This window comes from Pipistrellus kuhlii, unplaced genomic scaffold (genome assembly GCF_014108245.1).
Source record: "Pipistrellus kuhlii isolate mPipKuh1 unplaced genomic scaffold, mPipKuh1.p scaffold_m20_p_25, whole genome shotgun sequence".
NCBI classification, from domain to species: Eukaryota; Metazoa; Chordata; class Mammalia; order Chiroptera; family Vespertilionidae; genus Pipistrellus; species Pipistrellus kuhlii.
The window spans coordinates 3,271,940-3,299,199 of NW_023425524.1; positions in this window are offsets into that span (position 1 = coordinate 3,271,940).

A 27,260-nucleotide genomic window follows, 5' to 3' on the forward strand; every position below is an offset into this window, starting at 1 on the left:
TCTGGCTTTTAGTGTGAAGCCATGTCCTGGACCATAGCACAGGAAACAAGAGCCTACACAGAAATGAGAACCATTCAAGGCAAAGAGAGCTAGGATGTGCAAGGCCAAGAATCAAAGAGAAAGGAGAAATTGAAAGAATACTCCAGAAATCTGAATGGAAGTCTCTTTGAATCTAGGATGGAACTCCATGAGACTGGAGAAAAACCAATGCTGTGAAAAGAACAGGAACCCAGGAACTACAAGGAGAGCAAGTCCGGGGCAGCAGGGTCCAAGAAGTGTTTGAATCTGGTCTAGTCAGAGTGGAAATACCTCATTAAACATCCACAGTATCAGGAGAGATTCCAGAAAAGTCAAGTAGGGACAAACTAGTCACTCAAAGCTTGACCTAATAGAGCTTAATGATAAGACTCCAGAGAATCAAGCTAATCATTAAGTAATTTGCTGTTGTCCGACCAAGAATTTAATGCTCTCAGTTTAAAGGAAGACAGGAAAATTGAGAAAAATCACACTATTCAGAATGCAACCAAAATGTATTCAACATGAAAAAGAAAATACATGTTTTTTTTTTGTTTATTTGTTTTTACATGGTTGTCCTGATTATAATGTAAAAGATCTAACAAGTGTGTAAGTTGGGGTCCTGAGAGAAAAAAAAAAAGGGGAGACTAGAAAATTTCCCAATTTGATGATAAGCACACAGATCCAGAAAGCCAAATGAACTGCAAATAGGACAAACAAAAAGAAAACCTCAAAGAGGCATGTTACAATAATATTCTTGGAAACTGAAAGAAAGATAAAACTTTTTAAAAGCAGAAAGCAGTCAGAAAAAGAAAAGAAAAAGAAAAGAAAGACAAATTATGGAGCAGGAAACAAGGATAACAGTTGACTCCATCAGAAACAATGCAAGCTAGGAGACAAGGAATGACCTTTTCAAAATACTTCAAGGGAAAAATGAAACAAACTCATTATGTCAATCAAGAAGTCTTAGATCAGCAAAAACATCCTTTGAAAATGAAAATGAAACAAAGATATTCCCACCCAAACAAAAGCTGAATTGATTCACCAGATCTTAGAAGAAATGTTAAAGCATGCTCCAGAGGAGAAAGATAACCACATAGAAACTCAGATCTACATGGTGGAATGAAGAATACCAGAAATGAGAAATTTAAGCAGAATTAAAGACTTTTTCTCATTTTTGAATTTCTCCAAAATATAGGCAAAATGAGTAACAATATAGCATGGAGTTGATAATATATGTAGGAGCAAAAATATAAGTGACAATATTACTAAGGACTGGAGGAGAAATTTCGGAAAATACTTGTAAAGTGGGTATAACATAATTGGAAGGTAGACAGTGAGAGGAGTGTAAGGCGCACATTTCATATGAAACATAAACCACCTATGAGCCAAGAAAACAACTGGTTCAATAAAAGACTGCAGTTGTCAGGAAAAATAGATTGGCAGCCCAAACAAAAGAAATATGCAGCATAAAAGCTGGTTATGCACAAAATGGTCAAGCAGGATTCTCCCACATTGCATTATAGCTCCCTGCTCCACCCTTCTGCTGATCCATGATCCAGTTGTTATGTGGTTGGTCATTATGCTTTACCGAGTAACAACCATTTGCATATTACAACTTTATTATATAGGATGTGTGTGTGTGTGTGTGTGTGTGTGTGTGTGTGTGGCCAAGAAGCAAGTGAAAATAAAAAAGAGACTTTTGAAATGAAAATATGATTTGCCTATCATGGCTTCCTTATTTCAACACTATCATAATTGTGGATAAATGTGTATTATGGCTCTGCCTGACCATTCCAAAGGCAGGAGGGTCAGAGGGTGAAGGACATTGCATTTGACTAACTTTGCCATGGACCCAGAACTTCGACCTTGAAATGAAAACTCAACACATCATTTATTAATTGTGAATGTGCCGAGATATGATATGAATAGATTATATTTAGTAATCATTCTCTACCAAGGATGTGTTTTTCCCCCCTATAATATTTATGCTGATTGAACCCCCTAAGGAATCCTAATTTACAGCCAGGCTGGGAACCTCTAAGCTAGAGTGATGGGACAGAAGTTCTATCCTGGGATGAAGGCCGGGGTGTGCCTGATGTCTCCTTGTCAATGATGAGCATGGTGGCTGCTGACAATTGGAAAGAGGATGGGGTCTATCTTGGGATAAGAGAGGCATTACAGGTCAAGGACTTGACTGAAAATATCTAGGTGATAAAATGTATTTTTAGAGATTGTTTTCTGAGTAGTTCTTGCCACTGAAAATAATAGTAGCAAGCCACAAGAAGAGTTTTGCTTGGCTCAAATCCCTACCCAAGCCTAGCTCTGACACTGCAGACATTCTTGGTAACTTGGCAACAAAATATCTGGTGTTATGGAAAGACCATGTTCTGGAGCACATGTTAATTCCTCTCCCTGGTGTCAGGGGCCAGTCAACAATCAAAGCTCTGGGAATCTATACCAGGCTCCCCTTCCTACCTGGCTTAGCTCTTCTGTCCAATCACATCCTCCCATCCCTGCCCCACTTCCGCCCGTGGGCCCTCTTTCTCCTAAGGACTTGCTTGCTCACTGCCTCTGCTCCAGACCTCTGATCACCATGTCTCTCATCCGGAAAATGCACTTCCAGGAGAAATGGATTATTAGGGAAGGTGACGGGGTGTTCTTTCCTCAATGGTTTCCTTGCCTTTGAAATCAGGAGTCAGGACTTCAGTTATTTATTGCTCATGAGGGAGAAGCATCATGAAAAGCATAAGAATATGAGGTTCTAGCTCAGGGATGGGGAACGTCTGGCCGTTTAAGGCCCCAGAAATCACTTGGTCTGGCCTTGCCAAGGCATTAGGGGTGACTTAATTAAATGTTGGACCAGCCAAAACCGGTTTGGCTCAGTGGATAGAGCGTCGGTCTGCGGACTGAAGGGTCCCGGGTTTGATTCCGGCCAAGGGCATGTACATTGGTTGCGGGCACATCCCCGGTGGGGGGTGTGCAAGAGGCAGCTGGTCGATGTTTCTCTCTCATCGACGTTTCTAGCTCTCTATCTCTCTCCTTTCCTCTCTGTAAGAAAATCAATAAAATATATTTAAAAAAAATAAAAATAAATAAATGTTGGACCAAACATAGCAGGTTAATTTTCAAGTTGATAATTTTGTATGGCCCACCAATGGTGTTATGAATATCCAAATGGCCCTTGGCAGAAAAAAAAAAAAAGTTCCCACTCCTATTCTAGACTCTGATGAACTTGGACTTGAATCTTAGCTCCACTACTACCTGTGTGAACCAACCTTCTGCAGTTCCACATTCCTTAGCACCTGAAGCCAACACCTCAGACAAATTGGAACCACACGGGACTCCAGGCTACCGATTGCACAAACAGAATGAAGGAAAAACATTACAGGACGAATAAAAACATTACAGAAGAACTGTCCTGTGATTTCACAGAATTGTCAGGGATTCATTTAATAGCTCAAAGTCAGGCCATTCTCATTTTTGGAAAATAGAGAACAGAGGGGGAGGGGGAGGGGGCGAGGGGAGGGGGGAGACAGTAACAATAGCTATGAACCAGATATTTTAAAGTAGAATTAACATACTTGGGGTTGGGATTCTTTAGTGGACTTAAATTTAATAATGCTTTTTTTGGGCTGGTTATGGTATGGAGGGTAATATTTTTCCATCAGTGTCTCTATGTGTTTGTCTGAGGTGTACACACAATTAGAAAGTCATGATCCATGCATTGCATTCATTTTTTTAAAAAAGGTTTCATTTATTTGTTATTGATTTCCGAGAGGAAGAGAGAGAAGGAGAGAGAGAGAGAGAGAGAGAGAGAGAGAGAGAGAGAGAGAGAGAGAGAGAAGAGAAGAGAAGAGAAGAGAAGAGAAGAGAAGAGAAGAGAAGAGAAGAGAAGAGAAGAGAAGAGAAGAGAAGAGAAGAGAGAGAAAGGAATATCCATGATGAGAGAGAATCATTGATCAGCTGCCCTCTGCATGCCCCCTACTGGGGATCAAGCCCACAATGTGGGCATGTGCCCTGATCGGAATCCAGCTGTAACCTCCTGGTTCATAGGCCAATGCTCAGCCACTGAACCACGCCGGTGGGCTGCATTTGTGTTTTTTAGGACAGTAAATGCATTGCCAGGAATATCCAAATGGCCCTTGGCAGAATAAGTCCGGTTATGGTGCAGATTGCCTGGCAATGAGCACCACCCGATGCTCATCCTCTCTCTCGGGGACACCTGGCAGGTCCTCGCTGTGTAGCAGAGAGTTTGAATGGTGAGTTGGACCTGGGCTCTCCCCTCCCCGCTTTCCCCCTTGCTTCTGTGTGCTTTTATGAGACAGAGATTTTCTTTCAGGAAAAACTCTGTGAACTGAAACGTCCTTTGTATCTCCCACGACCTGGGGAGAGGGGTTTCAAATCCCCTCTGTCTGGGAGGCAAGGTGGCTGAATGCTAACAAAGGAGGCTGTTTTGAGGTTGATGAGCTGAGAGAGGGGGGATGTCTGAAGCTCTGGAAAAACCCCAGAGTGGCTTTCCTCCTTTCCACATACATGTGTGACTGGCCTGTGAGGCCGACTTCATTCATATGCTCCTGGCGGGCATAGGCCTTGAAGGCTGCTACTGTTAGCAGCGAAGTGCCAGCCAGCACCCTGGCCCTCATGTGGGGCGGGTCTGTGCACGGTGCTAGCAAACCCTTTTGAATCACCTAATTAAATGCATCGTAATGTCAGTTCGCGGCACAAGCACTTTCTCTTAGAAAAAATGTAATACTTAGTCTGGGATGGGACAAGAGTTTCTTTTTGTGGTTATTTTATTTTATTTATTATTTTAAAAATATATTTTATTGATTTTTTTACAGAGAAGAAGGGAGAGGAATAGAGAGCTAGAAACATCGATGAAAAACATCGATCAGCTGCCTCCTGCATCCCCCCTACCGGGGATGTGCCCGCAACTAAGGTACATGCCCTTGACCGGAATCGAACCTGGGACCCTTGAGTCTGCAGGCCGACGCTCTATCCACTGAACCACACTGGTTTTGGCTTGTGGTTATTTTTTTTTTTTTTTGCATTGAATATCAACATGTAACAAAGCTTTCGCATTGTCATGAAAAAATCCTACTTGGGAATTTTCCTCAAGGTTCTAGATTCATTTCCCAAAGTGTCAAGACATTGGGGCCTTCCCACCTCCTGCGGTGGGCTCCCCGCTTCTTTCTGGGAGCTGGGGCCATCTTGGAGGGACACTGGCTTTGACCCGCTGTTGGGGCCCTGGGGGCATAGCTGGTTATTTTTGCATGGGGGCTTTAAAGGGCCAGACACCAATTTTCATCTCCCAGCGAAGCTCTCTCTACATGGAAGAGGCAGTTCGGCCCAGTTCAAAGAACTTTTGCAAGTGCAGATTATGGGGACCCCAGAGAATTTGCTCTATTTCTTTAAAGAACCCCCCTCCTGGTCCTTCTGAAGATGCTTGTGGTTCTCTAAGAAGCAGTAAATTCTGCTTGGGGAGTGGGGGGTGCTGTTGCACCAATGGCCTCCCCATCCGCATTCTCAGGCCAGTGCCTGGCGGTGGGCGAGGCCGCAGTGGCAATGGCACCGATTAGGTAATTACCCCCCTTCCCCCCCAGACTGCAGATGTGTGAACTAGTTTAAAACTTTTATTGGGGCTTTTATTAGACTCCGATGCAGTCCCAGCCTCTTTACAGTTGCCAGCTTAGCCGGTTGCTCACAAGTTACGACAAATGAGGAATAACCTAATGCCTAAGCTATTCTTACACTTCGGGGGCAAGATCCCACGCAAATCGTCTTCCTTGAGAGTCCAGCCTGTCCCTCAGGAGAGGCACTCGCAGGCGGAATGGCCCTCGAGCCAGGGTCTCATTATGGCTTTGTAATAGCCGTGCGGTTCAGTTCTCCCAAGCACATAAAACCCAGCGCCCTTTCCCTCTCTCCGCCTGGCCGCAGGATGCCCGCTCTGGCATTTTTGATGGTTTTCCCAAAGTCATTTAGTCGCTTCTTTGTGTTGCGTGTGTTCCTCAAGTGACCTTCCGGCTTCTGTGAGAGCCAGATGGACATCTCAAAAGGCTGCCAGTGGCTTTGGATCCCTCAGAATAGGTACCACGCCCAGAAGATAGTCAGGAGAAGAGCTGAGGAAGAAGAGGAATACCGCTCTTACCTAGGGAGACGCAGAAGCCTAGGCTTGGCTGCCAACTTTTTACTAGGTGCAGGCAAAACCAGCTTCCCAGGCTGTCTGCTCCTTCACCTGAGAAAGGCATCAATTGGCCCCTGTTTAGGCTGATTACAGAGGAGAGGATCAGCACTAAGCAAGAATGCTCCCTTTTTTGGTATTGATCCTGTGCATTGAAATATGTCCATTCAACAGTCCTCAAACTTTTGCCTTGAAGCTTCAATCCAGGCAACAAAATGACATCACTGTGCCCTGGTAGCTGCACCGAAGCCTAGGTCTTTTGAATCAATGACATGATAGGACAGTAGAAGGTTTGGGGTTATTTTTATTTCCTTATTTATTTATTGTTATATATTTTTTAATTGATTTCAGAGAAGAAGAGCCAGAGAGAGAGAGATAGAAACATCAATGATGAGAGTCATTGATTGGCTGCCTCCTGCACGCCCCGTACTGGGGATCAAGCTTGAAACCTGAGCAAGTGGCCTTGACTGGAATTGAACCTAGGACCCTTCGGTCTGCAGGCCTATGCTCTATCCACTGAACCAAACCAGCTAGGGCTGAACTTAACTATATATATATATATATATATATATATATATATATATACACACATATATATATATGTGTATATATATATGTATATGTATATGTATATGTGTATATATATATATATATATATATATATATATATGGCTGAACTTAACTATATATATAAAAGCTTAAGCAACCGGCCAGCCGGTAGCTATGATGTGCAATGACCACCAGGGGGCAGAAGCTTAATGCAGGGCTGCTGAGCAACAGCAACTTTGCAGAGGGCCCGTTCACATTCTGGCACACCTCGGGGGATATTGGACGAATAGTTTCTGCCTTATCCCCGCAGGCCAGGCCAAGGAACCCCACCTGCTGGAGGGGCCCCAATCACTGCACAGATACCCTTCACGCAGCCCCAGGTGTGGCAGGCCAAGGAGGAACCATGGGAGGTTGGCTCCAGGGCATGTCTGGCCCCTCTCACCCAGTCCTGACCGCTGGCCACCTTAATTTCCTTTCAATGTGCATGAATTCGTACGTGCACCGGGCCTCTGGTTTATTCTATAACTGGAAGTTTGTACCTTCCTCTCTCTGAAATCAATAAAATAAAAATTCAATAAAAGATTAAAAAAAAAATGTAACAATATATAACTGAAGGGTCATGGAAAGTAAAGTTCTTATGCCTGTGTGTTGGCAAGGCAGTGGCCAGAGTTTTCCTGCTCCCAATGAGCCTCTCTGAAATCAGCAGTCACCAAAGGCTACTTCACAGAGTGGTTTCGGGAAGAAAATAGCAAACGGCTTACATTCTAGATGCAAGGAACAAGAACAGCTTTACTCGTTTAGCTCTGGTTTTCGTTCTCAGATGGTTGACTCATAGAATTTCTGGTTCGAATGTGGATTTTCCAAAAATCCACTTATTTTATTCTCTACTCTTTGTGATTACTTGGTTTTGTTGAACTTGGGGAAGTTTGTGCAAATAACCATTTGTTTTGCTTCCTCAGAGAAAACGGACCTTGGCTGATGTCGCACACCTCCATGCAGAGTGAAGTCGGGCGTGACGCTGACTGTTGCTCCATGGCAACCGATGGGAGAAGCCAAAAGGAGATTACCACACGGGGTATGTCATCCAAACTACCTCGGCCACAGTGCGTCTTACTCAGTATGATGATTTGCTGGCCTGGTACGACCACTGACTGTTCGCTTTCATTGTCTGGAGAGTGACCCCAAGCTGTAGTGCAACACACACACACACACACACACACGCACACATGCACACACACACACATTCACATGCATACACACACACATTCACACGTATACACACAATGCACAGATATATATACACACATATACACACATATATACACCCACATTCATATACACAATGCACACACATGTGTGTATATATACACACACATACACATACACACAATGCACAGATATATACACACATTATATATTCACATCACACATGCATACATGCACACATACATATACACACATGCAAATAGTTACACACAATGCACAGGCACATATAACACACATGTATGTGCATACACATTCATATATAATATTTATATGTATATGTATTTGTATGTAACCTATATCAGTTAAATATATTAAATAATAGATACATTATTCATATAGAATATAACAGAATTTCTGTATATTGTGTATAATATACACACACAAACACACATATCCTTTTTGTATAGGCATTAAATACCTATGTTTAGGTATTTAATGCCTATACATTATATATTGTTCTACTGAACAGTATTTTCTGTGGATGAGGCCTGGGGATTGAGGTACGGGAAGACCAAAGTTTTTTTGGTTTAATATTTTTACAAGCTTTGTGGTTTTTTGGTACTAACTAACTAATTAAAATAAGGGCCCGTCAGCTTTGTCTCTCAGTGCCCTCTGAAACTGAAGCCTGGTCCTTCAGCATCTGGTATATTTGGTCTAAGCCTGTGGTCGGCAAGCTGCAGCTCACGAGCCACATGCAGCTCTTTGGCCCCTTGAGTGTGGCTCTTCCACAAAATACCACAGCCTGGGGGAGTCCATTTTGAAGAAGTGGCGTTAGAAGAAGTTTCAGTTAAAAAAAATTTAGCTCTCAAAAGAAATTTCAGTCGTCGTACTGTTGATATTTGGCTCTGTTGACTAATGAGTTTGCCGACCACTGGTCTAGGCCAATGAGAATGTTTGCTGTTGATGTTTACTTGTCTTTTTGGTCCTCTTTCTCTAATGAGATTTTTCTGGCTCAGTTGACACACTCTTCCATCAGCTGTCATGATCTTCCTGCTTCATGTTATTCCCTTAAAACTTGGTAGTAATACCTCAGGGTAACCCTAGAGATGATTATCGTGGTTGAAGTTACATGTCAGTGTCATGTTTGCATGGGTCACCATCAGCCAATGAGCCAGCTACCTAGTGTAGCTCCAAGAGCATGGTACTCAGAGGAACAAGGTGATGGAGGGGGACATGAGAGGATCCCACAAGTCCTTGTGGAGGCCCCTGAGTGTGGTGTGACATTGATGTAGGAGAAGGGGGTTCCTGTGAGTTGACTCCAAGCTAACGAGGTTATTTAAGTTGAACTTTATCTACACTCTTGGATTAGGTGTGTATGGATAGGTGCATATAAGTTTTAAAAAAGGAAGACATAGAGTTTTATTTAAACATAGGGAAAAAAAGGGTAAAGAATATTAGCTCATTTGCAGTGGGATAAAAACACACAAGTTGTCACTGGCTAGTCCATCTAGATTTTTCTAGTTTCAAATATAATGAAAGGAAAACAGATGAACTAATTCCACACTTATTTGAATAGGTGAGCCTAGGGTCCAATGTCAGCTGTTAAGTTATCATTCAGCCTAGAAACCAATTTGATTTTTTGCAGTTAATTGTCCTGCTTTGTTTTGAGGAAATGATGACTATCCATTTTATTTACGCTGGTCATGCTTGTTTTCCTTCTGCTGGTGAGTCAAGAATCATTTTCTATCTACCATTGCTTTTGTCTTTTTTTTTTTTTTTTTTTTGAGACTTTTCATGAAGATAAGCAAAATGTCACATAAAGACATTATTTAAAAATAATTAGCAATTATATGAGTTTAAAATATACTTCAATCTTATTTACACTCTACTTTGAACACTCACTTGATATTTTTGAAAAATCTAATTCTTTTGAGAAAAATAAACTAATAAAGTAGTCTAACATGCATAATATAAAGTAAGAAAGAAAAAGTCATTGAGTCTCTAAAATAATATTAGTTTTTATATCAATTTTTCTTTTAACATCGCCCTCTTTTTTGACCGTTTTATTGAAAATTCTACAGACAGTAGCTTATTTTTCCAGCGACCTAAGCACCTGAGACTTTTGGCTGATGGATAGAAGACTAATAAAATTGCCTATAAAATGTAACTTTATATCATAACTTACACAATGTTTGTGGAATATAGGCCAACGTTTACTTTTTTCCAAAAGCAAACATCTCAGTGTTTGTATGTGTGGACTCATTGTATTCCACTGGAAAACAAAAAATTTATAACCTGATTTCAAATGATGAAAATGAACACGTGCTTTTACGTTATGTTTCATACACCCCAATCAATAAATCTAAAGAGAGGGAAGACTGATCTCACTTAGCATGAATTTTGTTTCTGAGCCTAAAATGAAAGAAAGAGAGTAATATTTTATTGGAGCATATTTTATTAGCTTCATTTTCAAATGCTATGGTAAAACTACATCTCTGACTCTCTATACTGCCTGAAATAATATGAAATAACTAGAGACCTGGTGCATGAAATTCATGCACTGGTTGGGAGGGGGTTCCCTCCCATGGCCTGCACTCTCGTAATCAGAGAGCCCTTGGGTGATGTCCAACTGCCAGCTTAGGCCCGCTTCCCATTTGGCTTCTGGCTGAGTGGCGCGCCCCCTATGGGAGCACACTGACCACCACGGGGCAGCTCCAGGGTTGAGTGACTGCCCTCTAGTGGTCAGTGTGCATCATAGCGACCAGTCATTCTGCTGTTTGGTCGACTTACATATTAGCCTTTTATTTTATAGGATGATAATAATAATAATAATCTCTCTTTTTGAGTTTTTATAGAGGAATTGGCTCACATAGTTATGAAGGCTGAGAAATCCCATGGTGGTTGGCTACATGCTAGTTGGAGACCCAAGAAAGTGTCATGAAGTCTCCCAGGCAGCCTGAGAACCAGGGGAGTTGGTTATGTGAGTCTTGGTCAGAGTCCAGAGGCCCAAGAACCAGGCATGCCTGGGTCTGAGGGCCAGAGGAGATGGATGTTGCCACTGAAGCAGAGACAGCAACATCATCCTCCCCCACACTTTTAAAAATATACTTTTGTTGATTTCAGAAAGGAAGGGAGAGGGAAATAGAAACATCAAAGATGAGAGAGAATTGTTGATTGGCTGGCTACCTCCTGCTTGCCTCCTACTAGGGATTGAGCCTACAACCCAGGCATGTGCCCCAACAGGGAATAGAGCTGTGACTCCTGATTCATGGGTAGATTTGGATGGTGCTTACCCACACTGGTGAAGGTGAGACCACTGATTCAAATGCTACCATCTTCCAGAAGTACTCACAGACACACTCTGATTTCAGCAGTCATGTGAGCATCCTATAGCCTGGTGTAGATGACACCTACAATGAGCATCTCATCTTGTAACTGGCCCACTGCACGCTCCCACCATTGGGCCTTTGCCTAAAGTGGGCTTTTCAGACATCTATTGGGCTTACTCCTTTATCTCCTTTAATTATGTGCTCATGGCCACCTTCTTAGATAACCACGCTCATCTCATTTACAGTGGCACTTTTGCCATCCAGCACCTTCCAACTTTTATTCTAAGTCATATTTCTCTGTAACACAGCACTTTTGAAATGCTATAAATCCAAATATTTATTATGACTATTGTCTGACTCCTCCCAGCAGATTATAAAATTCATCATAGAAAAGACTGTTTTTGTTTTTTCTGATTTTCCCAGCTGTATTCCCACTGCCTCTTACTGCGTACATAGTAACTCAAGAAATATTGTAAAAATGAAAAAGTAAATGAATAGATGTAGGTCACTTCCTCCAGACATTTGTTGTACTTATTAGTTAATTTGTTAGGGAATTTTAGCATTTCATAATGGTAATAGACCTACTCCAGCCATCACTTAAACTGATGACAATGAACATTGTGATAATTTAGAGAAAAATCCCAAAAGAGAGGGAGCCAGTAATAAAATGAGGCAAGTTTGCTGAAGATCATAGAATTCTTCTCAACCATTAAAAAGAAAAAAAATCAATAAATGTAGCCTTACCCTGCCAAGTATGACAGAGCCCCAGTTGTAAGTCTTTGAATCATTCAGCACAAGGAAATTGACATTGATGCTTAAACAAAAAGACTTGCTAGAAATGTGATTTCTTACTTATCTAGCAATATCACCCAGTGGGGTGTCTCAACGCCTCCACATTTCCCAGTTACACACCAACAACTCCTGTGGGCACTGGCCTCCTTCCATTGCCATGGAAACAATGTAGAAGGCATGGCTGCTTTTTGCAATGGATTTGTAATTGATCAGAGAACTGCATCTCTGACTCTCTATATGGTCTGAAATAATATGAAGTAATTAGAGGCCAGGTGCACAAAATTTGTGCACTGGGGGGAAGAGGGAGGAAGTGTCCCTTAGCCTGGCCTGAAAAGTGAGCCATAAAGGAAGGAGGGGCATGAAGGCCAAGCTTCCCTTTCTACTTCACTTCTGTACCTCTTTCCATCTTTCTAACTCTACTCAGTTCCACATATTCTATGACTCCCCCTCCACATTTGGGCCTGAAAGAGTTAATATTATCTCTGTAGGTTTAATAAGAGTGTATAGTTTTGTGGTTTTTTTAATTTTTTTTGTCCTTGCTGAAAATGGATATTTACTGAGAAAGAAAAAGCTGAAATAGGTATTCAGAAGAAAAAGCATTGCTAATGGTAAAGGAAATCAGGCAGTCAAAGCAATGGCCAAAGGAGGGGGAGCAGAGACTCGACTTTTACAGACGTCACATCCCACCTGGTAGCCTTGAACCATTGTTTAGTTCTCCCCATATTCGTTTTCAAAGAAGTGTCTGGAATAGGTTCAGAAGGGGAAAAGTTATTGCAATCCCATCGCTATTGTGTGCCAAAAATGTGGCACATGTGGCAGAGCCCCCAACGCAGTGCCCTCCAACATTTTCTCGACCAGAACCAAGTTGTGTCCCATTAAGTGGTGTTCAGGATGCCCAGAAAATGGTGTTTACATTCGGCCAAATATCAGTACCTCAAGGTATTATAAAAGACACATAAAAAAGGAATTCCCAGAGTGTTGGGCACTAAAAATGCCATCTGATCTGTTTAATTTTGAGGAGAGTCTTCTGGAATAAGATTCCAACTCTGTGTTTTTAGATTTCTTTTTAAATATCATCTCCCTTCCTTTTTTTTTTTTTCTCTCAGCCCCTGCCCGCCCATCTTTAACTCTACATCTCCCATGTGAGAAGGCACTCATGCTAAAACAATCTATCAAATTAGACCAGCTCTATGTTTTAAATGCATTTGTTCGTTTCCGTAATAACAAGAGAATCAGGAGCTCTTACACACCACCACTCTAGAAATCAGCATAAGTCATGCCACTACAATTACTTTTTTCTTATTTAATTCTCACCAGAACATATACCCATTAATTTTAGAGAAAGGAAGTGGGGGAGAGAAAGGAAGAAACACTGATTGACTGCCTTTTGCACACTCCCTACCAGGGATGTGCCCCAATGGGGAATCGAACTGGCAACCCGTTGGTGTATAGGATGATGCCCAATCAACTGGGCCACCCGGCCAGGATCCACTACAATTACTTTTAAGTTTGGAATATACATAGTGAGATTCATAAGAAACCAGGAAGAGATCAGACAGTAACCTTGAAAATGCAATGTGTGTGTGTGTTTGACCTCCATAAGGCAATTTTATATTCATTATCCCACTTTACCTTTTTTACACTGATAAAACTGTTTTGATACTAATGCCCTTCTATAGTGTAGGAGTGCATTTAGAGAAACCAAATAATTAACTCAGAGTCACATAGCCAATGCATGACAGCAATGGAATTCAAACTCAAGTGCATCTGACTTCAAGGTCATTGTCCATTCAGAAGAGGGCATTCCCACCCAGTGTGGCTGTCGGGGAAAGCAAGGGCATGCTTGTCTTCCTGGCTCTTGGGAGACAGAAGACTTCCTGTGGTTTGATTTTAGAACTCCAAATTTCACCCCTTTCGCTGACATGGTGACCCCCACCCTGCCAGATGCTACCAGCTCAAATGCCCTTTCTTCCTTTCTTCCTGTCTTTGCATTTTGGTTGTATTGATTTTTGTTTGCTATTGTGTAAGTGACTTGCTTAGGTGTCTTTTCTTCAAGACATTGTATGTGCATCAAGAATAGGTACACATAATAGTTCTGTGCGCATGATAGGTGCTTACTACTAAAAGTTAGGAGTGAAATGGTAGCTGAGCATGAGCATGGAGAGCCAGGGTCGTGGAATCTCTTAAGTCCTGTGAGCTCAGTGTTAACCTAAGAAGATAGAAGAAACCATTTTCTTGACGTTGTGGCTTAGTCTGCTCCGGCCAAACATAGAAAGCTGTCCTGTGAATATTTTTGAACCTCAAAAACAATTTTGGTTGAAGTCTGGGCTGGGGAAGGAGAGGACACTGGCTCTTATTTCTCCCACACCAGTCCACCCATCTGATATTAGAACATGTAATCCCAGCAGTGCTGACTGTCTGAAATTCCATGAACAGCGTGTCCTCTGGGCACTGTTTGCTACACGGATTGCCTCTGTAAGAAGCTTACTTGCAGCTTATAATTAAATTAAAGGATCAGCTGCTGCTGACAAAAAAAAAAAATTAAAAAAAATACTGCCTCCATGCCATGTTTACGAGTTTCTCAGGCAACAGGTAGTCATGTCAGAACTAACTATTGTTGTGAGTCTGTTTCCAATGAAGCCTTTGCACAGACCGTTTGCTTAGCACGAGTCATTCAGTCATGCCCCTCCATGTCAGCCCACTACTTCCTCTGGGACCTGGCAAAAACAACTCTACCAGGAAAAACATTGCCTAAGGCAAGTCATAGGCCTCAGCTCGAGAAACCATAGACTGGACTTTATGACCAATGCACGGCGCTTGTAATGGCCTGGGAAGACCACAACAAACACTGGAGCCCATGAAAGCCGAGGCTGTCTCCTTTTCTTTGCTTCATGGATGCAAAAATATATATATTTTTATGTTCTTTATTAGTGTCATAAAAGGGAGGGAGGACAGAGAGATAGAAACATAAATGATGGGAGAGAATCATCAGTTGGCTGCCTCCTGCATGCCCCCTACTAAGGAGCAAGCCTGCAACCTGTGCATGTGCCTTGACTGGGAATCAATCTGTGACCTCCTGGTTCATGGATTGACCCTGAACCACTGGACCACACCAGCCAGGCTTGATGCAATCTTTTAGTACATCGTTGGTAGAGGACCAGCTGTCCTGGCTTGCTTAGGACTGTCCTAGGTTTAGCATGAAAGTTTCCTGTTACCTGTCTGATGCTCCAATACTACACTTGAATTTGTATGTCCACAAATTTATAATTTCAAAACTCAAGGTGCCAAGTAAGAATGATGGCCTTAAAAATCCAAGTTCCCAGGACAACAGGCATTTGCACCTTTCCTTAATTATTCTGTAAAGATTAGTTCAAGTTCAGCCGAAACCGGTTTGGCTCAATGGATACAGCGTCGGCTTGGGGACTGAAGGGACCCGGGTTCGATTCCGGTCAAGGGCATGTACCTTAGTTGCAGGCATATCCCCAGTAGGGGGTGTGCAAGAGGCAGCTGATCGATGACTCTCTCTCATCGATGTTTCTAACTCTCTATCTCTCTCCCTTCCTCTCTGTAGAAAATCAATAAAATATATTAAAAAAAAAAAAAAAGATTAGTTCAAGTTCAAAATGGAGAAAGGGTTCCAAGAGAGGCAATAGGCACCTAACGTCTCTGGTCTCGAGGGTGCAAGAGTTTCAAATCCTTGGTTCCTTGGCTGTTTCTCACAGGGGAAGGGACAGAGTGGGTGCGTGAAGTTGGGTCCTTACGGATCAGGGCCTTACATTGTGCCAAACTTGAATTCTGCCCAACCTCTGGCTCTTCAATTGCATAATCCATTAGTGGACTTTTTCCAGTTCCCAGTGGTCGGAGCTCACATCACATAGTCCCTGTCCCATCTGGTGCTAATTGGCAAAAGCAGAAGAGAGAGTTTGCAAAAGCAGAAGAGGAAAAAAAAAAAGGGTCATCCTTCTATCCTTAGAAGCTAGAAGCTTAGTACAGGCAGTACTCAGTTTAAATGGAGCTGTGTACTGAAATATCATATGTAAACCAGTTGCTAAGGACCCAGAACAATTAAAAAAGATTTTTTTTTTCAATTACAGTTTACATTCAGTGTTATATTCTGTATTAGTTTTAGATGTGGTTAGACAATTGTGTATGTTACTGAGCGGTCCCCTCGATCATTCTAGTGGCCCCGTACATAGTTATTCTGAATTATTGACTATATTCTTACGCTATATTTTCATCTCTGTGACTATTCTGTAGCTACTAGTTTGTAATTCTTAATCCCTTCACCTTCTTCAGGCAGTTTTCCGCACCCCCTTCCACATGTCAACTGTCATTCTGTTTGTTGTATCTATGAGTCTGTTTCTATTTTGTTTATTTTGTGCTTTAGATCCCACATATAAGCGAAATCATATGGTATTTGTATTTCTCTGTCTGACCTATTTCATTGAGCATAAAACCTTCTAGGTCCACCCATGCTGTTGTAAAAGGTAAGAGTTTATTCTTTTCTATGGCTGAGTACTATTCCATTGTGCAGAACAAATTTTTCCAGTGAAATTAAGATATGCCTGTTGGTTTCTTCCCCAGATCAGCCCAGTTCATAAAAGTCTGTTTGAACCATAATATGTACCCAAAAAACAGTTCCCATCTTAATAGCCTAGAATCATCGTGTTCAAACCCCTACTGGGGATCAAACCTATAACCCAGGCATGTGCCCTGACCAGGAATCGAACCAGTGACCTCTTGGTTCATGGGTAGATGCTCAACCACTGAACCACACCAGCCTGGCTTTCTTTCTTTCTTTGATATATTATACACAAACCCCTAGAAAGAACTCATGAGGAAAAACATCAAATCACGCGTGTACTTCAGCTACTCCTGGCACGTTATGGAGCAGCCCTGCAGTCATGGATACTGCCTCATGCTAATAAATTCTCTGCTAAAACCCCCTGGTGGAAAGCTTGTAATCCTGTGGTTCTGCTTAATGAAACTATAAACAGAGGCCATCCCATTCTCATTTAGATGAGGAGGATCAGGGGTTCTCAGGGCAGTGACTCAGACTCTGAGCCATTAACTCAAGAGAGAGCCCGTGTTGACATGTACAAATTGGGTGTCTGTTTTGACTTGACTGGTCAAGGAAACAGGCAGGTTAGGTTTAAAAAAAAAAAAAAGAAGAAGAAAAGAAAAGAAGAAAGAAAACAATAGCCAGAACATTCAAGAAACAAAGAGATTGTTTGACAGGTGATCATTGTTTCCGTTTCGGTCTGTCACTTGTGTCAAGAAAATCACACCAGTTGAAGCTCATGAACTTCATGTTTAATATATCCTTGGTGGAATTCTACCATTTGCCTCATTCGTAGGGAGACTCCAGACTTCTTTGGCTCTTTCTCATCTACTTACTTATTGTTTATTTATAGTCCTAGTTCTTGCCCTCGTTTTTGCTTGAATTCCTTCTTTCTTCATGTCTCACCATGTTTTCCATTCCTAGGGGAAAACAACAATAAAAATTGTGCAGATTTTTTTTCCTTCTCATTCGAAGGTAGTTTCTAATGCTGCTTCTAATTTTCAAGGAGTTGTGTCAGAAATCAATTCTGGAATTTACATTTCCAAACTTAAAGAAATTAAGTTTATATATTTATTCAAGGAGAGAACATTTTGTCAGTTTTTAAACAAACCCCCAACTTGATTTTTCATTTGTGACAGAACGGCTATCAGAAATTTGCTGACACTTTCTAGGAATCAAAAGGTCAGGCTTGTTATTTCTCCTTGAGTTTCACTGAGTCCTTATGGCATGATTCTGTTCCCCTGTCTGCTCCACATCCAGCCAGAGGTTGACTTTCTTTGTCCTGGGACCCACTCTCATATTTGAACATCAGAGTTGGTCTACTTGATTCCCACCATTGTAACATCCTTGGGTTGGGATTCTCTAAGGCTTCTATACAATAGCTAATCAATGTTGGGCATTTAGACAATATTTCTTTATACATGCTTGGTGTTAATTGTGGCTTTACCATAAATCTGATCTTCAACATCACAGCTCTATCCGCTGAGCCAAGACTCTACCTTCCCACCCAGCCCATCCTGTGTGAGGATCCTAATTCCACTGGTTAATATGCTTTTTTCCCCCATGGTTTGCTATATTTCTATCTAGTATCTCCGCCTGGACAGTAGCCTTCTCTGAGGTAGATCTTGTGTTCTGCTGTGCTGTCCTTTGTCATGTCTTACAAAGTGCTGCTCACATACTAGGATTTTGATTGGAACAGAGATATTCAAGAAGAACCCTGGTGCTCTCACATTAATCTCACTGCCAGATTCCCGAAGAGTAGACCTCATGGTGTTATTGAAAGTGGAGAGAGAAATTGGGTTTTCTCCTCGAGCCTTGAATCACTGGACTGTATTTTGGTGGTTTAGTATATAGACTCACAGGCTGGCAAAGAATCCTTAGCAGGTGAGCACGAGGCCCTGGGAAGATGATAATTACACAGAATTTTAAGGGACTGGAACAATTGGGGTAACCTAATGTTATGGTTAATTGCAGGTTAGTCAGAAAAATCATTCTGATTTCAACACTTTTTAAATAATCCTTATAAAATGCCCTCAGCGGCTCTCACATCCTTTGATGTCTGAGAACTTTTAGAGCCTTTAGGTCAACATGGATTTTCATTTATGTGTCAGGAGGCAAGATGGTGCAGGACTTTGGCCTTTGCCTGATCTAACCACACCATGGTTTCCCTAGACATTGGTTTGGATAAACCTTTGATCTCAGATGGACATTTTTATGATTCTTTCTTCTTCACTCTCCCATTCTCAGAATTACATTTGTAATATTTTTAGGGTCAAAGACTACGTATATAGGAAAGTATCATGCAAGAATATTTCCTCTACTCAGCCCTTTTAACATATTTAGTTTTGTGGTCTGATTTGTTCCTGCGATTCTAATTCTTTTTCCCCCCTATCCATTATAATTTTAAAGTAATGTCAGTATCTACATGTAAAGTAAATATTAGCAAGTGACAAAAACACTGAAGCTTCATGAAAGAGTAAAAATTACATATATAGTTTTTAAAAGCCCCTTTCTGCACACAATATATAATATTCTAATTATAGTGCACTGAGGATAAAGGAATGCTCATAAAATCTGTGAACAAGCCACATGTAAAGGAATAAGGATCAGTTTGACATCTGATTTCTCATAAGGAACTAAGTATTACAAGAACATGAAGCGGAGTTCTGAGCTGGCCTATTGATAGGGTGTGAGAACAGAATAAAGATGCCTTCTGACTCAGGGAAGGGTAATGTTTACTTCTTTTTAAAACAATATATTTTATTGATTTTTTACAGAGAGGAAGGGAGAGGGATAGAGAGTTAAAAACATCGACAAGAGAAAAACATCGATCAGCTGCCTTCTGCACACCCCCCAATGGGGATGTGCCCGCAACTAAGGTACATGCCTTGACGGGAATCGAACCTGGGACCCTTCAGTCTGCAGCTCTATCCACTGAGCCAAACCGGTTTTGGCTAATGTTTACCTCTTAATGATGCCTTTTTAGGAACTTAGCTGAAGCTGTGACTTTAGTCTAACAACAGGAGGATTCTCTCTCATCATTGATGTTCCTATCTCTCTCTCCCTCTCCCTTCCTCTCTGAATGCAATCAAAATATATTTTAAAAATAGAGGTCTAAAATATTGTTTAGAGTCAGGATATCAGTCACCAGGAGCATCTGAGCGACTTAAAAGAATGTCTTTCTAAGGAGTAGAACTGGGGTTGGTGAGAAAGGCACTGCTTTTGTTGTTCTAAGCTTTTCTTGGTCACTTTGATCCATGACCATATACATGTGTTGTTATTATTTTACTTAAAAATTAAAAATGTAATGAGCATTGGATGGGGTGTTCCCCCCCACCCAAGTTTATTCTTTGCTTCCGTTCTGTAATAGTAACCAGACTCTCAGTCCTCTGCACACACTTCCTCTGCTTTAGAGAAGGGGGCCCCAGCCCCACATCACATCTGGTGGCCCATGCTTGGATGAGGACCGAGCATATGGGATGTGAGACGGAGAACGTGGCCTGGTTTTCTAGGGAAGAAGGTTTTTTTTCTCTCTGCTGGGAGCCACCTGGAGAGACGCTGTCTTAAGTCTGGATGTGAACAAGGGTAAGGAAGCTACTCACAGCCACGTAACAATCAATTGTGAGGCCTCACGATTGTAGGTGACAATGCAGGAATCGAGAAGGAGAGAAGGAAAATATTTCTTTGGAGTCTCTAAAAAAAAAAAATCACTGGTTAAAGAGGACATCAAGCTGGCCCTACCACCGGAATAATTAAGTTACGCGGACCATTAATTTTTAAAAAATATATATTTTATTGAGTTTTTACAGAGAGGAAGAGAGAGGGATAGAGAGTTAGAAACACCGATGAGAGAGAAACATCGAGCACCTGCCTCTTGCACACCCCCCACTGGGGATTTGCCCGCAACCAAGGTACATGCCCTTGACTGGAATCGAACCCAGGACCCTTCAGTCCACAGGCCGACGCTCTATCCACTGAGCCACACTGGTTTTGGCCCATTAAATTTTTACATTTAAAGTCAGCATAAGTCAGGTTTTCTGTAACTAACAACAAAAAGATTTCAAAAAGACAAGCAAATAAAAAAGAAAAGAAACACATTGAGAATGTTTATGAGACAAATAACAATATGGAATATTTTATAGGGTTTTATGGGCTTCAAAACACCCGCACAGACATCTCTTTAATCTTTACATTGTCCTTAAGAGGTAGGAATTGTCCTTTGCATGTTACAAATGAGAAAACGGAGCAGAATAGTCAGGCGACCTGTTCAAGTTCCCTTGGTTCTAAGTGATCACATTTCTTGAGTCTAAGGCCTATGTTTTTGCCAAAATACTACACCGCAGGTGTAAACACGTGAACCCAAGAGGCGGAAGAGAGAGCCCAGAAATAGCCCCATGCATATGCGGACCGTTAATGAGGGGATAGTGGCTTGGCATTTCAGTGAAGAGGGATTATTCAATAAAAGGAGCTGGAAAAATTGGTTGTCCATTTGGAAAAAAAAAATAAATTTGGATCCCACCCTTACACCATACTCAGAAATCAACTCCAGATGGATTAGGGACTTAAATGTCAAAAGCAAACTTTGAAACACTCAGTAGAAAAATATAGGTGGATATCTTTCCGACCATGGGGTAGGAAAGGATTTCTTCACGGGCACAAAAAGTGCAAGCCATACAAGGAAAGATTTATGATTTTGACTTTATAAAAGTTCAGAAATTGTGTTCATCAGAAAAATTCCTAAAGAAGGTGAGAAAGCAAGCTACAAACTAGAAGAAAATCATTTGCAACACATATAAGTGGCAAAGAGGTAGTTTCAAGAATATGTGTAAAAACTTCTATAAAATAATAAAGAAAGGACAAACAGCTCAAAAGAAAAATGAATGAATGAATAGTCCAAAATATAGGAACAGACATTTTCACAGGAGAAAAATATACAGGTAAAATCACAGGGAAGGGTGCCCAACCTCTTCATAGTATTATAGACTAGCAAAGCAAGATATAGAATATTGAATCAAGATTGTAACTGATACCATTTTATGCTCAATTTATTGGCAAGAGTTAAGAAGCTGAACTATACCAAGTTTGCCAGTATATGGATCAATCCAATTTCTTATATATACTGGCACAAATTGCTTAACCACTTTGGAAAGCAACTTTGTAATTGAACCTTCAGGCCCTGGCAGGGTAGCTCAGTTGGTTAGAGAGTCATTCTGTTACACCAAGGTTGATGGTTGGATCCCTGGTCAGGGTACAAACTAATGAACCCATAAATATGTGGAACAACAAATCGATGTCTCTCTCTATCTCTCCCTTCCTCTTTCTTTATAATCAATCAAAATTGAAAAAAAAATTGAACATTCACATATTCTCTGGCCCAACAATTTCCTTGGTATATATACCAAAGAAACAATTCTTTCACTATGCATCATGAGAAACAAACCAAACTATTTCTAATTTTTAATGCTGTTTGTAATTACAAGAGCAGATAACAAATGACAATCAATAGGGAAACAAATAAATTGTGGTACATCGTGGAATGTGCTAGTGAAAATGAACAAACTACAGCTAATGGGATAATATGCTGCCAAGGGATAGCAAGTTCTCAGATGACCACACCAGGATATTGTTCAAACATTCAAAGATTATTAAAACGAAAACAAAGATGTAATTTTTTTTAACCAAACATACACAGATGCTAAAATTATTCTTATAATCAAGCCAGAAAATAATGAAAGCAAAATTTGGCATGCCAGAGTAGGACAGGAGGGTTATGGGATAGGAGAGTATCAAGAAGGTAGATATATGTATTGTTCATGTTCTAATTGTTGGGTTGAGTGGTTGGCTTTTATTACTAACAATGTAATGGGCAAATGAATAAAAATGAGCAAATGGAAAAATAAGGTAGAGTCGGGCATGGACCAATAATAACAGCACATCATAAATCAAGTCTTCTCATCCCTGAAATGGGGTAGATACTTGTTCCTACCCCCTAGTGTTGTTATGAGGATTAAAATTCTTAGAAAAGTACCTGGCACATATGTTTGATATTAGTGTTTGTGAAATAAAAAAGGAAAGAAGCAAGAAGAACGGGAGGGAAGAAGAGAGGAAGCTGAATAATGAAATTGTTTACTTGAAGTCCATTATTAAAACATTAGGGGCCCGATGCACAAAATTCGTGTAAGGGACTTGGCCCTCGCAGCCCCAGCTTCCTCTGGAAGGTCGTCCGGCTGTCTGGTCTAATTACCATATTACACTTCTGTTATTATAGATTAGCCCCCTGGAAAGAGGTGCTAAAGGGTACAAATGAAGGTGAGCTTCCTTGGGGAAAATTCTCTCGAGGGGGTAAAATATGAACGAATTTCTTTTTAAAAAAATGTTAAAGTGTTGCTAAAATACAAATACACCAGTGGCCTGGTCTCCCGGTTAATAGGTGAAGGTTCCAGCTTCTATTTTCAGAGTGGAACTTAGTGGACAGGATAATAGGAGGTGACATTTGTTTGATTTTCCTTCTTTGAGTTGTGGAAGAATCCTATAAACCCCTCTATAAATAACCAAGTTAGAGGCCGGAAGGTTTCCTGTAACTTGGAGCCTTAAGCCAGGAACCTCAGAGGGAAGTCTGAGTGAATCAGCAGGGTGGTCATGCTCGCCAGGGAATTCCATCTCCTCCAAGGAGGCTGAGACTGGGCTGCAGCGTCTTAAGTGTTGTTTCTCTCCTTCCTCAGTAGTAGTAGTAGTAGTAGCTTAAGAGCCAATGCACATAAAATATTGCACACACCCAGCCATAGAGCACCTGAATCAACGAGTAGACCCCCACCCCTTTGGTCAAGGAACACGGTGTCCAGCTGTTACTGCAGAACATGCAAGGTGAGCAGCAGTGGAACCAAACTCTCAGTGATGAGCAGTGGACGAGGCTCCGAGCTTCATCCAAACCAGGTGTGGCCTTGTCTCTATTCAAATGCCTGAGTGGAATGCTGGGTACCCTGGGTCATCTTCCCTTTAAGGGAATGGGGAGGGAGAGAGTGTGTTGGGGAGACAGGTTGAATGGGCAGTGGGTTTGGGCTACATGCAGGAATGAATCGCTTTTCACAAGACACATCAGCAGAGGATTCTGGTTTCTTTGTTGGATTCTTTTGTTGGATGGTTGCATCTTGCCCTTCTCTCCTTGTTTGTTCAGGAGATAGAGCCCAGAAGGAATGTCTGGGTGGGTGTCTCTTCGCCTACCTTTTGGTTATTTTATTATTTGTATTACACCCCTCTTCAGCAAATCAGGGAAGCATACATTAGAAAGACCAAGCAAAACATAATTATGTGATTCCTTGGGTCAGACTGTAAGAATTGACATCGCCTTCGAAAGTGGCCTTACATAGCAGGTGTCCTGTGGGGGCCAGTGGCACAGTCTCACTGGTCAATTGAACCAGGCACTCCAGGAGTGTCCCTTGTATGGGGGAGTGTGCTCTCCTGCTGTTGGCACTACACTGGGAGGGATTGACCTCATGCTGATTGGTTGTGAGGCATTGTTCCTCATGCTGATTGGTTGTGAGGGATTGACCTCATGCTGATTGGTTGTGAGGCATTGATCCTCATGCTGATTGGTTGTGAGGGATTGACCCTCATGCTGATTGGCTGTGGGGACTGGCCGTGACCATAGTGGAGGAGCTGCTGTGCAGGGCCTGACCCTATGGAGCATAGGATTTGCTTCTGGGGGTTGCTGAGTCTGCCCTTTGAGTGTGTCACTTGGAGAGGTGGCTGGGTGGTGCTCTGGCCTGGTCTGAAGTGGCCACTGGGTGTGTTGGTTCTGAGGCCTCTTGAGAGGTGCAGGCCTAGTTCACCTGCCACCTGTGCCCTGCCTGGGCCACCTGGTATAAGCTACAAAGTGATCTGCAGATGGTTAGCACCTGTGCTGGGCTTGAAGGTGCCTGGGAGAGGCTAAGCTTCGAACTGACCCGGGCTGCCACCAGTGCTGGACTTAGGGCTGCTTAGCAAGGGGTCCAGGGCATGCCAAGGCCAGGTCTGCCTATTTGGGGGTTTTTGGACACTTGAGAGATTTTAGGAAAGCCCATAGCATGAGCCAAGAGAGGCCATTAATATGGAAAAACCATTGAAAACAGCCTGGATGGATCCTGCAGGTTAGGTGGGGCGGGGCCTCAGAATCATGAGGGCGGGGCCAACACCATTGGCCAGGTGGATGGAGGCTCATATATAGTTCACACCTGTGCCTAGGGGAGGATTCAGCAAAGGAGCAATGGCTTCTACTAGTTTCCTGTCTGGCCGAAAGCTGCCCCTCCAGCTCTCTGTGTGAAGCAAGATAATGCAGTTCCTCCCCGCACAATCCTGGCACCTTCTGTGGGTCTGCCCAGCGCTGGAGCTCAGAGCCAGCAAGGCCTCTACCAGGTAAGTTCTGTGCGCCGCCTTCACAAGGAATGCCTGGGACTCCAGCAACCTCAGTTTCACTCAGCCACAGTCCCACTGGTTTTCACAGACAGAAATTATGGGGATTTCTCTTCTTGGCCCTGGAACCCTGGGCTGGGGGCCCTGGGGTGGGGCTGGGACCCCTGGTTCCTCAGCGGGGAACTTGGTTTTGAACTTCCACATGAGGGTCTGGGACCTCCCGTTCCGCGCCTCTGTCCTCCTACCAGCCTCGACATGGAGTCTTTATATCTTTCCTTGCGGGACTTCTGAACAGCTGGAGGTCAGGTGGGTCTGAGGGATGCTTGTTCTGCTTTTTGGTTGTAATGTTGATGTGGTTGTGCGAGGGGACACGCACAGCCTTTACCTACTCTGCCATACTGAGCCCAAAGTGTGTTTTACTTTCCATTGTCAGAATTCTTTTTAAAATTTTCAGGCTGTGGTCTAAAAAGCTCCTTGAGATTTGCATGTTCTCATTTGGAGCTTTAACAATGCTCCTTGGTCTGGCTTCTGTAGAAGTCAATTTCAGGTTGTGTGTCTCTGAAAGTTCAAAACAAAACAAAACAAAGTGAGGGGAGGGTACTGCAGACTGCCTACCATTGTGGGATTCTGGTTGTTTCAGGAGAGGGAGGGAGGGGATAGAGGCTCAGTTTAGCCTCATCAAAGCTTTTCTCTGCCCTAGACCACTGCACATTACAGTATCTGATTGACTAATTAGTGGGAAACTTATCATGAGGGACTAAGGGGAGATATTTATGGCATCTGTAAGCGCAGTGAAATCAGCTATTCCTTTTAGGGGTTAAAAGGTCACAGCTGGTGAGAGAATGGGCCAGGGTTTCAGAATTTCAAAACAAAAGGCCGAGTTCAAGAGGAGGGATTTGAAACAGCAGTTACTTTTACTTTGCTCCTTATTGGATGAACAGGTGAGGGAGTTCATTCAAGAGGGCTGTGTAGATGACCTTGGAGCCAGAGAAGGAGGTGGACAGTTCTGAGGGTTGGGGAAAGAGTGAGACTTTCAGACTTCATCAGACGTGTGGTCCAAGCCCTTTCCACCTATAACATCAGGGAACTAGGAACCTAGGTCAGGGGTTGGCAAACTCTTCAGTCCACAGAGCCAAATACAGTTCAACAATGGAAATTTCTTTGGAGAGCCCAATTTTTTAAACTTCTTCTAAAGCCACTTCTTCAAAATACTCACCCAGGCTGTGGTGTTTTGTGGAAGATCCACACTCAAAGGGCCAAAGAGCTGCATGTGGCTCACGAGCCGCAGTTTGCTGACCACAGACCTAGGTCCATACAAACCAGGAAGCCCTGTGTGAATTTATCGCTAAACCATGACATCCTCCCAGCTAAGCAAACTAGAAAAGAGCCATGTAACCACACAAATGCTGTTTAAAACTTCCTGCACTAATGGTATAAAGTGTTGAGGGGGGGAGGATCTATGATTTCTTGAGCTTATGGGTGAAACATCTTAAATATATGCTCTCTGAAAGATAGGTCAACTGACTTGTGAAAAAAAAATTAGGATCATCATGTTGAATTATAGGAATTTTGAAAGCAACTTAGGACAAATTAAAGCTCTGTAAAAAGTCAAGATTAACCTACACATTAGCTGTTATGAAGAGCATTAGCATTATTACTATTAAAATCCTTGGGTACCGGTGCTATATATTTTTATTCCTGTAATCTTGTGGTTCCATACAGTTTCTTATACATAGAAAACACTCCATAAATATTTGTCCAGTTACTAAAGACAAGGTAGCATGCTTTTAAAATGCCTGTAAGAAGTCTGAACCAGCTGAGAGAGAGAGAGAGAGAGAGAGAGAGAGAGAGAGAGAGAGAGAGAGAGAAAGAAAGTATAACCTTGCTTTATGAACAAAGGAACATACTGAGGTGTTAAATTTTCCATTTGTTCATTTTTGCAATACCAACTCTTGGGAAGATGGCATGCACTATTTTAAGCAATTCCTCTTAGGGGCCTATGCAGTGGGCTTTTCTGCTGACAGGAGGGGTCTCACACGGCCTGCTAGGGTTCATGCTCTGAATTCCTGACCAAAGGAAGAATATGACTGGGATATAAGGTCTCTGACCTACAGATTGCTCACTCTCTGCATGAATCAACCTTTGAAGTCCAAATAGAAATAATTATTTCCCATCATCCTGAAGTCAGGCGTTCCGGCCCCTTTCTCAGGGATCATGCTAACAGTCCATGGGAGAA